The 15,113-nt window shown below is 43.8% G+C and overlaps 1 long non-coding RNA gene across 1 annotated transcript; it reads left to right on the forward strand.

Annotated features, from left to right (window-relative positions):
- On the forward strand, nt 1-7,468 carry LOC139275757 (uncharacterized). Its single transcript, XR_011595750.1, has 3 exons — nt 1-336; nt 6,357-6,516; nt 6,822-7,468. It is a non-coding gene; the product is annotated as an uncharacterized lncRNA (long non-coding RNA).
- Nucleotides 7,469-15,113: the final 7,645 nt, after the last annotated feature.

A 15,113-nucleotide genomic window follows, 5' to 3' on the forward strand; every position in this document is an offset into this window, starting at 1 on the left:
TTCCTTTTGTATTTCCATAACTACCCCAGATATGAGTCTCGGTGGACAAAAACAGATGATGTAAAACTAAAAGCCTGCGTAAACCAGGGTGCTACGAACGTGCCATTTTTATAATTGGATTTTGGGTTTGGGTGTCAGCCAGTGATTGGCTCAGGAGGGCTCCATGGGTTTTCAATTAGAGTAAGGGTATAAGAAGGGGATCTTAACAGCCACAAATTGTAAAAGATTTCAGGAGCAGAAGATTTCAGGAGTCGAAGATTACAAGACGAATCAAAAAGACACCTGGGAGACGAGGAGAGATGAGAATCAAGAGTGTTTCTACACAAAGGATAAGAGGTAATATAAGTATCAATTATACTCTGTAAACTGCTGCTCAAGTATTGTAATGTATTAAGTCTTGCTTGTGCTGAATAAAGTTAAATCACACTGTCCCCAATACGAGTCAACCTTGAATCATTTGGAACCAGGGTCCCTCTGGGATCTTATACCATTGATTTCAAAATGTTACACTCTGGCTGCATCTAAGCAGCATTAAAATTAGGATAATAATTACTGCGAACCTCTATTTTTATAATAGTTATCATTGTTCTACTATTTGGTAAAGTACACTTCCCCGTTAAGGTAGTAAGAAATGAAGCTAGAGTGAAGCTGTTAGAAAAGTAATATGAAGATTATGTGGAAAGAGTGATGACAACATAGGGCAGAGTGTAGAGTAGCAATGTCGGTATTAGATGGAAAACATGAAAGATATAGCATCAATTCTGTTACTTAATTATTTTGTAAGAATTAACTTAATGTAAAAAAAAATCAAAAATCCTGTAATTTAATTTTGATAGGAAAAAACAGGAAGAGAAATGTGAGGTAATGCATTTGAGGAGGACTAACAAGGCAAGGGAATACACAATAATTGGGCTCAATTTTACCCAAAGCTGTTTTTTGGTGTACTTGAAGAGTTACGCCCGTTTCTTTGGGACACAATTATGGCAAAAAGAACATCCAACTTTCCCCATTTCAATTGTTGATTTTGGCGCCGCCTAGCCTGTCCTTTAGCTTTGGGGGTAGAGCCTAATATTTGCGCCAAAAGGATTGGGTTGCCAGGGTAACGAGGGACAGACTGCGAGCTGAAGTTGGAAAGTGAAACACACAACACATTCTGGCCAGCTCACAGCAACCTGCACAAGCACCTTGCACTAAATTTTTTGTGTTTATGCCAAAAGTCTATCCCCACCAACACTCCCCCGCTTCCCGGTGCAACTCCTATCCCTGGCCAAAAGGCCTCCGTCCCCTCCCAGTGCCAGTGCCGGTTACCGCTGCTAGCCCTGGCCGAAGGGCCTGCCTCCACTCCCAGTGCCAGTTACCGCTGCTAGCCCTGGCCGAAAGACCTCCTTCCTCCTGCTGCTGGGTGCCGCTCGTAACTCTGGCCAAAAGGCTTCCTTCCCCTGTCAGTGCCGGTTGCCACTCCTAACCCTGGCCAAAAGGCCTCTCCCCTCCCTCTCCCCTCTCCTCCCCCTCTCCCCTCTCCACCTCCCCCCCTCCCCTCTCCACCTCCCCCCCACCCCCACCCCTCCTCTGCTGCTGCTGTCCGGGCCGTGAAACTGAATCTGCTGTGCTGATTCTCTTGCCTGCGCCGATTTTGTTAACTCACCAGAAGGTTTTTCCAGACCGGTCATATACGCCGTCCTAAGAAAAATCGGAGTTGGCCAAACTTGCTTAAATGGCCAGAATTGGCGTGGATGGCAGGTTACACCCGCAATGATACAAAAAAAATACTAACCTAAAAAATCGTAACTAACTGAGTTCCACTGGCGCAGAAACTTTGGGGAAACTTGGATTTTTTAATTTAGGCCAAAAAAAGCGGCGCATGGCGCAGATAACTGTGGGAAATTGAGCCCAATAAATGGTAGGACACTGAAGTGCAGAGGAACAAAGGGACCTTTGAGTGCATATCCACAGATCTCTGAAGGTAGCAGGCCAGGTAGATAAGGTGGTTTAGAAGGCATACGCAATACTTGTCTTTATTAGCCGAGGCATAGAATACAAGAGCAGGGAGGTTATGCTTGAACTGTATAAAATACTTGTTAGGCCACAGCTAGAGTACTGCATGCAATTCTGGTCACTACATTACAGGAAAGATGTGATTGTATTAGAGAGGGTACAGGGAAGATTTACGAGGATGCTGCCTGGACTGGAGAATTTTAGCTGAGGAAAGATTGGATAGGCTGGGGTTGTTTTCTTTGGAACAGAGAAGGCTGAAGGGGGACCTAATTGAGGTGTATAAAATTATGAGGAGTTGAGATAGAGTGGATAGGAATAACCTATTTCCCTTAGCAGAGAGGTCAACAAGTAGGAGACATAGATTTAAAGTGATTTGCAGGAGGTTTAGAGTGGATTTGAGGAGAATTGTTTTCACCCAGAGGGTGATGGGGGTCTGGAACTCACTGCCTGAAAGGATGTTAGAGGCAGAAACCCTCACCACATTTAAAAAGTACTTGGATATGCATTAAAGTGCTGTAACCTACAAGGCTACGGACCAAGAGCTGGAAAGTGAGATTAGGTTGGATAGCTCTCTGCCGGCCGGTGCAGACACGATAGGCCGCAATGGCCTGCTTTCATGCTGTAAATTTCTATGTTTCTATCATAAGAACAACTTTCAAATGTTGAATCTCTTGAATTGCCCCGAGAACAAGTTTAAATGCCAGAATATTTCTATTGTTAATCCTTTCTGCAACTATTGCTCATTGCAGATTAGACTTATTTGTGGCTATATATCTTAGAATATTATAGATATTGATTAATATTGGTGACTGACCAAATGATGCTTCTCGCTGGAATTCAAGTTAAACTATGTTGTTACTGAGCATTATTTATTTATATTTCATGAACAATATAAATGGTTTCTCATATATTTGGAAGCTTACAAAAAACCTTGGCAGATTTGAAGAACTGTTTGCATAACCTTGTTGTATGGGAAAGGTGGCAACAGTCCAGTGTACTCAATGTGGTGTGTGGGGAGAGGGGCAGAGACAGGCGCCAACTCTTTGAAGGGTTTTATGTTTGTAATCCCACACAATGACATTAAGGTAACTGGAGGGGGCGTCAAATACACAGTGAAGAAAGCATATTAAATGTTTGCATCTGCATTGGCAGGAGGATTTCAAATTCCTTTGTATGCTCCTTTCTAGTTAGCACATGTAACTGGTTTAATCCGACTTGCCTGTTGGTACCCCAGTACAATTTCATCAGACCTTTTAGTGCTCCCACCAACCACCGAGGCCAAATGTGTGAGCTGTCTGCAGCTGCACCTTGTTATGTCACCTAATATATACAGGGGGAAAAATCCAGAAACTGCATGATGTCTCCAGAAATGCCATTGGCATCATTGAATGCACCAGATTGAGAAGTGCTGAGTCAGTAACTTATTAATAACTAAAAAGCCAGTAGTTAAAGCAAGATGGTAACCTGTTGGAAAATTTTAATAACCTTAAAATCCACCTGTTGGGGAATTTTAGTGACCCTAAAAATCTCAGATTTAAGGAGACTTGAATATTGATTGTTAAAACTAAAACCATTACCATTGAGTGCTGGTTAACCCTATCATAAAAGTATGCTTGTGGGTGAAGTCATCATTATCACATAATTACTAATCATTAAGGTTTTTTGATTTGTGCTCAGAAAATATTTAGCATGCACTCCGGTGTCATTGTGGTAAACAACATGTGTGTATTCTTTGTCCTGTATTGAGAAGAGCCTGCCTTCAATTTAGCTAGACATATGTCCATTATTGCTTAATTAAATCTTAACCTTCTGCAGATGTGTTGATCATATTGGTGCATTCAGTCTGAACAGATGTTTAACTTACTCATTATGATAACTAGTTTCATCCAGCAGTGGAATTTTGGAGGCAGTCGACCTTTCATCTGACAGGCATCATCGTAGGTCGTCCCTCCCGCAACCGGATGGAGATCAGCACCGAATGAAATGAATCATGCCACAATTCTGTTTTCGTGCTGAAATTCCAGCATTACTGGTATAATTGCCAGAGAGATATGAAAAAAAGCTTTATTATAAACATATTAAAAAACAAATTGCTGAATATGTATTCAGAAACTAATAACAGGACTTGTTTATTATGAATCCATTCATGGAAACAATGGCTTCTAAGCAATGAGAAAGGCAAAAATGTCATCAAATGGGATTTGGAGTGCACCGTGTGAACACAGGCTGTTTAAGTTCATACCAATGTTTAGAAGCAGCAAAGGTCCGTTAGCTCCATCAAGTCCATTCCTTTCATGTTGGTCTCAAATACCTATATAACTTCTCACCAAATCTCTCTCTCTCCAGAAACACCTCTAATGGGCTTTTTAACACACTTACACTGTTTTGCTTCAGTGGCTTTTCCCGTATCATTATTTAACAATCCTATTATCCTTCGGTTGAAAGAGGTCCGCCTTACTTTTGTTAGTTTTCTGGTTTAAAAGCCATTGGGGTGGGGTGAGGTGAGCCACTCCCTTGAATTTTAGTACTATCGTCTCTTTAAAGTGTAAATTACGTGACAAACTGTAGGGATTAATTGCAGCAATCTTGAGTCATATTTATTACATTTAAAGTCTTGCCATGAATTTGTTTTAGCTCTGATTGTGATTCATCTGAAAAATAGAACAGCAGGGATGGCTATATTGAGATATATGTGTTGGAGCTCATCGATGTTTCAGTTGGCACAGAACAATTGGTCTAGGGTTTCTGCTCTAGATTGGTATCAGTGACCCCTACTGGAAAGTGCGTGTGTGTGTGTTAACATTCACTTTCCAGGCTCATGCGTGAAGAGTGATTTAGGTGGAGTAATGGAAGATAACTGGTGCCTGTAGGATTGTATCCAAATCTGTGTCAGTACTTTCAAGAGTGGAGGAAATTGTGGGAGATGGAGTGGGGAAAAGTTGAATTATTTAGACAAGGTTGCTTACGTAGAATATATACAAGAAGGAAAAGGTGTAATGCAGTACACTTGTGTCATTTTATGAACCTTTGAGCTAAAGTTTTAAGTCAAAGGACAGTTTAGCAAAGTGCTGCAAGTTGCTTGCTGATAAAATGATTGTAAATCAGAACTTCTTCAGAAAAGATTTTGTCTAGCTTGAGTTGGTTACTGATTTAAGTCGGTCTAACATGATTTTCATTTCACCAGCAGTAGTGATGCTATTTTTCCTCTTCTTTTGTTTTGAGACATGGTGTGGAACTATCTCTACTGCCAGGAAAAAGAGCCAAAAGTCATTTGTCACAAAGATGGATCCATCGCTGCTGGAAGAACTGCATGAAATTTTCACATCAGAACAATAGTGTGATAATCAGAATATAATTTGAGCGACTTTAAATCTATTTTGTACATCCTGTCGCCTGGCATAGCTCATTTAAGTAAACGGCTGGTCTAACATGGGGCCCAATTGGAAAGATAGACAATACAAAATAGAAAAGAGATAAAGCAGTTTATAAAACTGTATATACAAAGGGGCCAAAATTGGTCGATGCGATAGGTCCGCCCATTTCTTGGTGGTATGCTGGCGGTACATCATTTCACACCGCCGCCATACCGCTGAGATTGAAGAGGACAAAATTGGTCAAAATGTTTTCGCCGCTATGTCAGCGGTCTGCATCAGGCAATATGTATCCTAGTAGTCGAGCCAGATTGACTTTCTGTTCAATGGACGGTGCGGCACTGAACTGTGCATGCACAAATGTTTTTTCCCATTTTTTTTTTAACTACAGAAGCGTTTTACCTGTGGGTCAGGGGTCACCCACGCATGCGCAGTGAGTTGAAGAGGAGGGAGAGAGAATGAGAAGGAGCAACAAGCTAGTCAATGGCCAGTTACTTGAAAAATACTTAGCACAGTGCAAATATATTCCTAACAACTAATAATTCTTCAGTTTGAAGACTAAGAAGAGATATTTAACAAAGCAAAAATCATACAAATAGAAGGATTATGGCAATGTTAAAAAAGAAAAAGGAACATCGAGAGGGAGGGGAGGTTGAGGGCGCCTTTCTTTGATGAGACAGAGTTACCTGCCCTTCTGGAGCATATAACAGAGAGGTACTCCAAGCTAACCAATGGTGGGCGTGGAAAACCTTCTCCCAAAGGAGTACAACCAAATATGGGACAAGATCGAGGAGGCTATGTCCTGTAAAAATACCATGGTATGCACCGGGGAAAGGTGCCGTAAGAGGTGGGACGGCCTGGTGAGGGTAGCAAGAGTAAGTAATGATTTTAATTATGCCCATCCCCCCACCCCCATGTGCTATATACCATGTAAATGTAGGTTCAGTGTCACATGGATGATGTTATTTATCTTAAGGTCGTGCTTTTCAGGCAATGACAAGAGGATCACGCAGTGGTGTGCGTGTGCGCACAGGGTGAGGACCCACAACCCAGGAGCCTCTTACAGATATCGAGATCCATGCCCTGTCCCTGGTTGAGGATAGCAACCGTGCCACCACCAACATTGGAGCTGACCCACTCACACAAGATGGTAAGTTGAATAAAATGCAGTCTGTGTTGAGGTCCTCTCATGTTATGTAATGTTACTGTGACTGTAATGTTGGCCTGATGTAATCTAATGTAAGTTTATTGCACTATAATGTTGGCCTCATGTGATGTACTGCAATGTTGGGGGCATGTAACACAATGCATATATGTACTCTGTTATGTAATGCAGTACTGCAGCAGTGGTAGACATTTAAGTTAGACTGCGATAAGTCACTGTACTATATATTCATGTAACCGTCACCCCTCCCCTGACGCCAAGCTTTTTTAAATGTTATTTTGTACTTCCAGGCCTAGGCTGATTCAGACCACAGCGACACAGACGACAGGCCCACTGCCTCCACCTCTGGCGTCACCCAGCCCTCTCCTGACTTCACCACTGGCAGAGATGAGGAAGGCGAAGAGGAAGAGGAAGAGGAAGAGCCGCTGATCCTGCAGCCAGTGGAGGTGAAGCTGGGGGTGGAGACGGAGGAGGATACACCATCTCCATGTGGGAAGCTGGAACATCCTCCACCACGGAGTCTGTATTCAAGGGATTTCCCCATAGCTCCTTTGATTCTGCCGGACCAAGCTGCGCGCAGCAAGGCACCCCCGGTGTTGCAGCGCCTTTGCCGCAGCGACCGAGGTTGGTGCAGGAAAGGTTGGTTGCTATAGGCGTGTACCAGGACAGGATGCGTCTGTCACAGACCAGTGTCGACATAGGTCGAGAGCTGCTCAGGACATGACTACAATAGCCACAAACATCACAGCTCTATCAGAGCGGCAGTCGGAGGAAAGGTTATGTATGATCGCCGTGATGGAGCGAACCGCCGACGCCGTCGACATTTATTGCGCCTGCAATGCCTGACCCCCAATGACAGCAATGGCACTTGGGGTGCGGTGCTGGACGCCGGCTTGGTATCAACACGGGGAGGGCCGTGCCCAGGAGCACTGGGAAAGGGAAGGGCGGGAGTAAAAAAGGGAGGCATAGTCCCAAGGCTGGTGCAGCACGTGGGCATGGATGGGGCAGAGGTCATGGCCGAGGAAAGTAAAGCGTTTTTTTGTTGTCATTGAAGTTTGATTTATAAAAGTTTATTCAAGTTGTTAATGTTGTTGTTAAAGTTGCTACAGTTGTTTTATCGTTATAAGTTTTAAAATTGTTGTATATTTTTTACATTCTTACATCAATGTTTGAATTGAATGTAAGCACTCTTGTACAGTGTCATACTTTTGGAGTAATAGTCATCAGGGTCCCAAAACGCAATTCTCCACATTCAAGCAAAGTGTTCATTTATGAACTGCTGACATAACAATTTTGCAATGGCATAAGCTCCGCATGCCCTCCACTGTGGTGTTGGGGGCAGGGGGGGAGGGGGGGTGTGTGTGGTTGGTGCCATGAGTTCATCTGCAAGCTCCTCATCATCCTCTTGCCCCTCATTGTCCTCTTCTTCCCCCTCCATCTCCTGCACTCTCTCCTCAGGTGGTCCCGCAGTCCCCTGTGGCAATTCCTGTCCCCACATGATTGCTAAATTATGCAACATGCAGCACACCACTGTGAACTGAGCAACCTGCTCAGGGTGGTATTGCAGCCTGCCTCCCGAGTGGTCCAAGCATCGAGAGCGCTGCTTCAGCACTTGAATTGTCTTTTCAATAACGTTATGTGTGGCTATATGGCTCTTATTGTATCGTTGCTCGGGTTCTGTGTGAGGGTTCCGCCGGGGGTGGCGTGTCAAGAGCCAAGTGGCGAGGCCGTACCCTTTGGCCCCCAGCATCCAGCATTTACCTTGTGGCTCAGACTTGAACAGGTCAGACACGGTGCTCTCAAGCAAGATGTGCGCATGGATGCTCCCTGGAAAGCTGGCATTCACTGCTATTATGCGCTGTGTATGGTCGCATACGAGCTGCACATTGAGGGAGTGAAATCCCTCACAGTTTCAGTACACCTCCTCCTCTTGTAATGGTGCTCGCAGGGCAATATGGGTACAGTCAATAGCACCCTACACTTTGGGGAAGCCGGCAATGCGTGCAAAACCCAAAGCCCTGTCACTGGGAAGTTTATAAATTCCATCCGGTGTGCACACAGTGCTTCAGTTACCTGTCTAATGCACCGATGAGTAACATACTGAGAAACAGAGCATATGTCCCTACCTGATGCCAGAAAAGAACCACATGCATAAAAGGAAAGTGCCACAGTCACCTACATCTCCACAGAGATTGCAGTAATGTTGGTGGTACTGGGCTGCAGGTCTGCCTTAATGAGCTGGCAAATCTCAGTGATAACCTCTTTTCAAAAGCGCAGCCTTCGAGCGCACTGTCGATCGGTCTGGTCCAAGTATAGAAACATAGAAAATAGGTGCACGAGTAGGCCATTTGGCCCTTCGAGCCTGCACCACCATTCAATAAGATCATGGCTGATCATTCCATCAGTATCCCTTTCCTGCTTTCTCTCCATACCCCTTGATCCCCTTAGCCGTAAGGGCCATATCTAACTCCCTCTTGAATATATCCAATGAACTGGCATCAACAACTCTCTGCGGCAGGGAATTCCATAGGTTAACAACTCTCTGAGTGAAGAAGTTTCTCCTCATCTTAATCCTAAGACTGTGTCCCCTGGTTCTGGACTTCTCCAACATCAGGAACATTCTACCCATATCTAACCTGTCCCGTCCCGTCAGAATCTTATATGTTTCTATGAGATCCCCTCTCATCCTTCTAAACTTCAATGTATAAAGGCCCAGTTGATCCAGTCTCTCCTCATATGTCAGTCCAGCCATCCCGGGAATCAGTCTGGTGAACCTTCGCTGCACTCCCTCAATAGCAAGAACGTCCTTCCTCAGATTAGGAAACCAAAACTGAACACGATATTCCAAGTGAGGCTTCACCAAGGGCCTGTACAACTGCAGTAAGACCTCCCTGCTCCTATCTCCTAGCTATGAAGGCCAACATACCATTTTCCTTCTTCACCGCCTGCTGTACCTATATGCCAACTTTCAATGACTGATAAACCATGACACCCAGGTCTCGTTGCACCTCCCCTTTTTCTAATCTGCCGACATTCAGATAATATTCTGTCTTCGCGTTTTTGCCCCCAAAGTGGATAACCGCACATTTATCCACATTATACTGCATCTGCCATGCATTTGCTCACTCACCTAACCTGTCCAAATCACCCTGCAGCCTCCTAGCATCCCCCTCACAGCTCACACCGCCATCCAGTTTAGTGTCATCTGCAAACTTGGAGATATTACACTCAATTCCTTCATCCAAATCGTTAATGTATGTTGTAAAGAGCTGGGGTCCCAGCACTGAGCCCTGCGGCACTCCACTAGTCACTGCGTGCCATTCTGAAAAGGACCCGTTTATCCCGACACTCTGCTTCCTGTCTGCCAACCAGTTCTCTATCCACATCAGTATATTACCCCCAATACCATGTGCTTTGATTTTGCACACCAAACTCTTGTGTGGGATCTTGTCAAAAGCCTTTTGAAAGTCCAAATACACCACATCCACTGGTTCTCCCTTGTCCACTCTACTAGTTACATCCTCAAAAAATTCCAGATTTGTCAAGCATGATTTCCCCTTCATAAATCCATGTTGACTTGGACCGATCCTGAAACTGCTTTCCAAATGCACTGCTATTTCATCCTTAATAATTGATTCCAACATTTTCCCCACTACTGATGTCAGGCTAACCAGTCCATAATTACCCGCTTTCTCTCTTCCTCCCTTTTTAAAAAGTGGTGTTACATTAGCTACCCTCCAGTCCATAGGAACCGATCCAGAGTCGATAGACTGTTGGAAAATGATCACCAATGTATCCACTATTTCTAGGGCCACTTCCTTAAGTACTCTGGATGCAGACTATCAGGTCCCAGGGATTTATCGGCCTTCAATCCCATCAATTTCCCAAACACAATTTCCCGCCTAATAAGGATATCCATCAGTTCCTCCTTCTCACTCGACCCACTGTCCCCTAGTACTACCGGAAGGTTATTTGTGTCTTCCTTCGTGAAGACAGAACCAAAGTATTTGTTCAATTGTTCTGCCATTTCTTTGTTCCCCATTATAAATTCACCTGAATCCGGACCTACGTTTGTTTTCACTAATCTTTTTCTCTTCACATATCTATAAAAGCTTTTGCAGTCAGTTTTTATGTTCCCGATAAGCTTCTTCTCGTACTCTATTTTCCCCCTCTTAATTAAACCCTTTGTTCTCCTCTGTTGAATTCTAAATTTCTCCCAGTCCTCAGGTTTGTTGCTCTTTCTGGCCAATTTATTTGCCTCTTCCTTGGATTTAACACTGTCCTTAATTTCCCTTGTTAGCCACGGTTGAGCCACCTTCCCCATTTTATTTTTACTCCAGACAGGGATGTGCAATTGTTGAAGTTCATCCATGTGATCTTTAAATGTTTGCCATTGCCTATCCACCATCAACCCTTTAAGTATCATTCGCCAGTCTATTCTAGCCAATTCACGCCTCAAACCATCGAAGTTTCCTTTCCTTAAGTTCAGGACCCTAGTTTCTGAATTAACTGTGTCACTCTCCATCTTAATAAAGAATTCTACCATGTTATGGTCACTCTTCCCCAAGGGGCCTCGCACAACAAGATTGCTAATTAATCCTTTCTCATTACACATCACCCAATCTAGGATGGCCAGACCTCTAGTTGGTTCCTCGACATATTGGTCTAGAAAACATCCCTAATACACTCTAGGAAATCCTCCTCCACTGCATTGCTACCAGTTTGGTTAGCCCAATCAATATGTAGATTAAAGTCACCCATGATAACCACTGTACCTTTATTGCATGCATCCCTAATTTCTTGTTTGATGCTGTCCCCAACCTCACTACTACTGTTTGGTGGTTTGTACACAACTCCCACTAGCGTTTTCTGTCCCTTGGTATTCCGTAGCTCCACCCATACTGATTCCATATCATCGAAGCTAATGTCCTTTCTTACTATTGCATTAATTTCCTCTTTAACCAGCAACGCCTCCTTTTCCTTTCTGTCTATCCTTCCTAAATGTTGAATACCCCTGGATGTTGAGTTCCCAGCCTTGGTCACCCTGGAGCCATGTCTATGTGATACCTGTTACATCATACCTGTTAACTGCTATCTGCGCAGTTAATTCGTCCACCTTATTCTGAATACTCCTCGCATTGAGGCACAGAGCCCTCAGGCTTGTCTTTCTAACACACTTTGCCCTTTTAGAATTTTGGTGTAATGTGGCCCTTTTTGCTTTTTGCCTTAGGTTTCTCTGCCCTCCACTTTTACTTTTCTTCTTTCTATCTTTTGCTTCTGCCCCCATTCTACTTCCCTCTGTCTCCCTGCATAGATTCCCATTCCCCTGCCATATTAATTTAACTCCTCCCCAACAGCACGAGCAAACACTGCCCCAAGGACATTGGTTCCGGTCCTGCCCAGGTGCAGACCGTCTGGTTTGCACTGGTCCCACCTCCCCCAGAACTGGTTCTAATGTCCCAGGAATTTGAATCCCTTCCTTGTGCGCCACTCCTCAAGCCACGTATTCATCTGAGCTATCCTGCGATTCCTGACTAGCACGTGGCACTGGTAGCAATCTTGAAATTACTACTTTTGAGGTCCTACTTTTTAATTCAGTTCCTAGCTCCCTAAATTCGTCTTGTAGGACCACATCCCATTTTTTACCTATAATGTTGGTACCTATATGTACCACGACAACTGGCTGTTCACCCTCCCTTTTTAGAATGCCCTGCACCCGCTCCTCCCTGAACGCTTTTCCCTGAAAATCCTTTGCGGGTAAGGCCTCCTCCTCCTTTTGATGAAAAAAATTAATAAAATGCCTTTCTATCTTAATAATTTACTCAGTAATAGTAAATATATCTTTTCCAATCTAAATCGCACGATAACATCACTGTTCACCTCAGAGATACAGAGCTGCTGCTTTAGCTGACAAACTAGGATGAAAACACTCGACCTAAATGCACACAGCATTTGAAATAAAGTAAATGAGTTGACGGCACAAATCATTACAAATGGGTATGATTTGGTGGCCATTACAGAAACATGGTTGCAAGGTGGCCAAGACTGGGAATTAAACATACAGGGGTATCTGACGATTCAGAAAGATAGGCAAGAAGGGAAAGGAGGTGGGGTAGCTCTGTTAATAAAAGATGATATCAGGGCAGTTGTGAGGGATGATATTGGCTCCAGTGAACAAAATGTTGAATCATTGTGGGTGGAGATTAGAGATAGTAAGGGGAAACAGTCACTGGTCGGCGTAGTTTATAGGCCCCCAAATAATAACTTCATGGTGGGGCGGGCAATAATCAAGGGAATAATGGAGGCATGTGAAAAAGGAACGGCAGTAGTCATGGGGGATTTTAACCTACATATCGATTGGTCAAATCAAATCGCACAGGGTAGCCTGGAGGAGGAATTCATAGAATGCATACGGGATTGTTTCTTAGAACAGTATGTAACAGAACCTACAAGGGAGCAAGCCATCTTAGATCTGGTCCTGTGTAATGAGACAGGAAAAATAAACGATCTCCTAGTAAAAGATCCTCTCGGAATGAGTGATCATAATATGGTTGAATTTGTAATACAGATTGAGGATGAGGAAGTTGTGTCAGAAACGAGCGTACTATGCTTAAACAAAGGGGACTACAGTGGGATGAGGGCAGAGTTGGCTAAAGTAGACTGGAAACAAGGACTAAACGATGGCACAATTGAGGAACAGTGGAGGACTTTTAAGGAGCTCTTTCATAGTGCGCAACAAAAATATATTCCAGTGAAAAAGAAGGGCAGCAAGAGAAGGGATAACCAGCCGTGGATAACCAAGGAAATAAAGGAAAGTATCAAATCAAAGACCAATCCGTATAAGGTGGCCAAGGTTAGTGGGAAACTAGAGGATTGAGAAAATTTTAAGCAACAGCAAAGAATGACTAAAAAAGCAATAAAGAAAGGGAAGATAGATTACGAAGGTAAACTTGCGCAAAACATAAAAACAGATAGTAAAAGCTTTTACAGATATATAAAACGGAAACGAGTGACTAAAGTAAATGTTGGTCCCTTAGAAGATGAAAAGGGGGATTTAATAATGGGAAATGTGGAAATGGCTGAGACCTTAAACAATTATTTTGCTTCCGTCTTCACAGTGGAAGACACAAAAACCATGCCAAAATTTGCAGGCCACAGGAATGTGGGAAGGTAGGACCTTGAGACAATCACTATCACTAGGAGGGTAGCGCTGGACAGGCTAATGGGACTGAAGGTAGACAAGTCCCCTGGTCCTGATGAAATGCATCCCAGGGTATTAAAAGAGATGGCGGAAGTTATAGCAGATGCATTCGTTATAATCTACCAAAATTCTCTGGACTCTGGGGAGGTACCAGCGGATTGGAAAGCAGCTAATGTAACGCCTCTGTTTAAAAAAGGGGGCAGGCAAAAGGCAGGTAACTATAGGCCGGTTAGTTTAACATCTGTAGTGGGGAAAATGCTTGAAACTATCATTAAGGAAGAAATAGCGGGACATCTAGATAGGAATAGTACAATCAAGCAGACGCAGCATGGATTCATGAAAGGGAAATCATGTTTAACTAACTTACTGGAATTCTTTGAGGATATAACGAGCGTGGTGGATAGAGGTGTACCGATGGATGTGGTGTATTTAGATTTCCAAAAGGCATTCGATAAGGTGCCACACAAAAGGTTACTGCAGAAGATAAAGGTACGCGGAGTCAGAGGAAATGTATTAGCATGGATAGAGAATTGGCTGGCGAACAAAAAGCAGAGAGTCGGGATAAATGGGTCTTTTTCCGGTTGGAAATCAGTGGTTAGTGGTGTGCCACAGGGATCAGTGCTGGGACCACAACTGTTTACAATATATATAGATGACCTAGAAGAGGGGACAGAGTGTAGTGCAACAAAATTTGCAGATGACACTAAGATTAGTGGGAAAGCGAGTTGTGTAGAGGACACAGAGAGGCTGCAAGGAGATTTGGATAGGTTAAGCGAATGGGCTAAGGTTTGGCAGATGGAATACAATGTCGGAAAGTGTGAGGTCATCCACCTTGGGAAAAAAAACAGTAAAAGGGAATATTATTTGAATGGGGAGAAATTACAACATGCTGCGGTGCTGAGGGACCTGGGGGTCCTTGTGCATGAATCCCAAAAGGTTAGTTTGCAGGTGCAGCAGGTAATCAGGAAGGCGAATGGAATGTTGGCCTTCATTGCGAGAGGGATGGAGTACAAAAGCAGGGAGGTCCTGCTGCAACTGTATAGGGTATTGGTAAGGCCGCACCTGGAGTACTGCGTGCAGTTTTGGTCACCTTACTTAAGGAAGGATATACTGGCTTTGGAGGGGGTACAGAGACGATTCACTAGGCTGATTCCAGAAATGAGGGGGTTACCTTATGATGGTAGATTGAGTAGACTGTGTCTTTACTCGTTGGAGTTCAGAAGGATGAGGGGTGATCTTATAGAAACATTTAAAATCATGAAAGGGATAGACAAGATAGAGGCAGAGAGGTTGTTTCCATTGGTGGGGGAGACTAGAACTAGGGGGCACAGCCTCAAAATACAGAGGAGCCAATTTAAAACCGAGTTGAGAAAGAATTTCT

This window comes from Pristiophorus japonicus, chromosome 11 (assembly GCF_044704955.1).
Source record: "Pristiophorus japonicus isolate sPriJap1 chromosome 11, sPriJap1.hap1, whole genome shotgun sequence".
Taxonomy (NCBI): Eukaryota; Metazoa; Chordata; class Chondrichthyes; family Pristiophoridae; genus Pristiophorus; species Pristiophorus japonicus.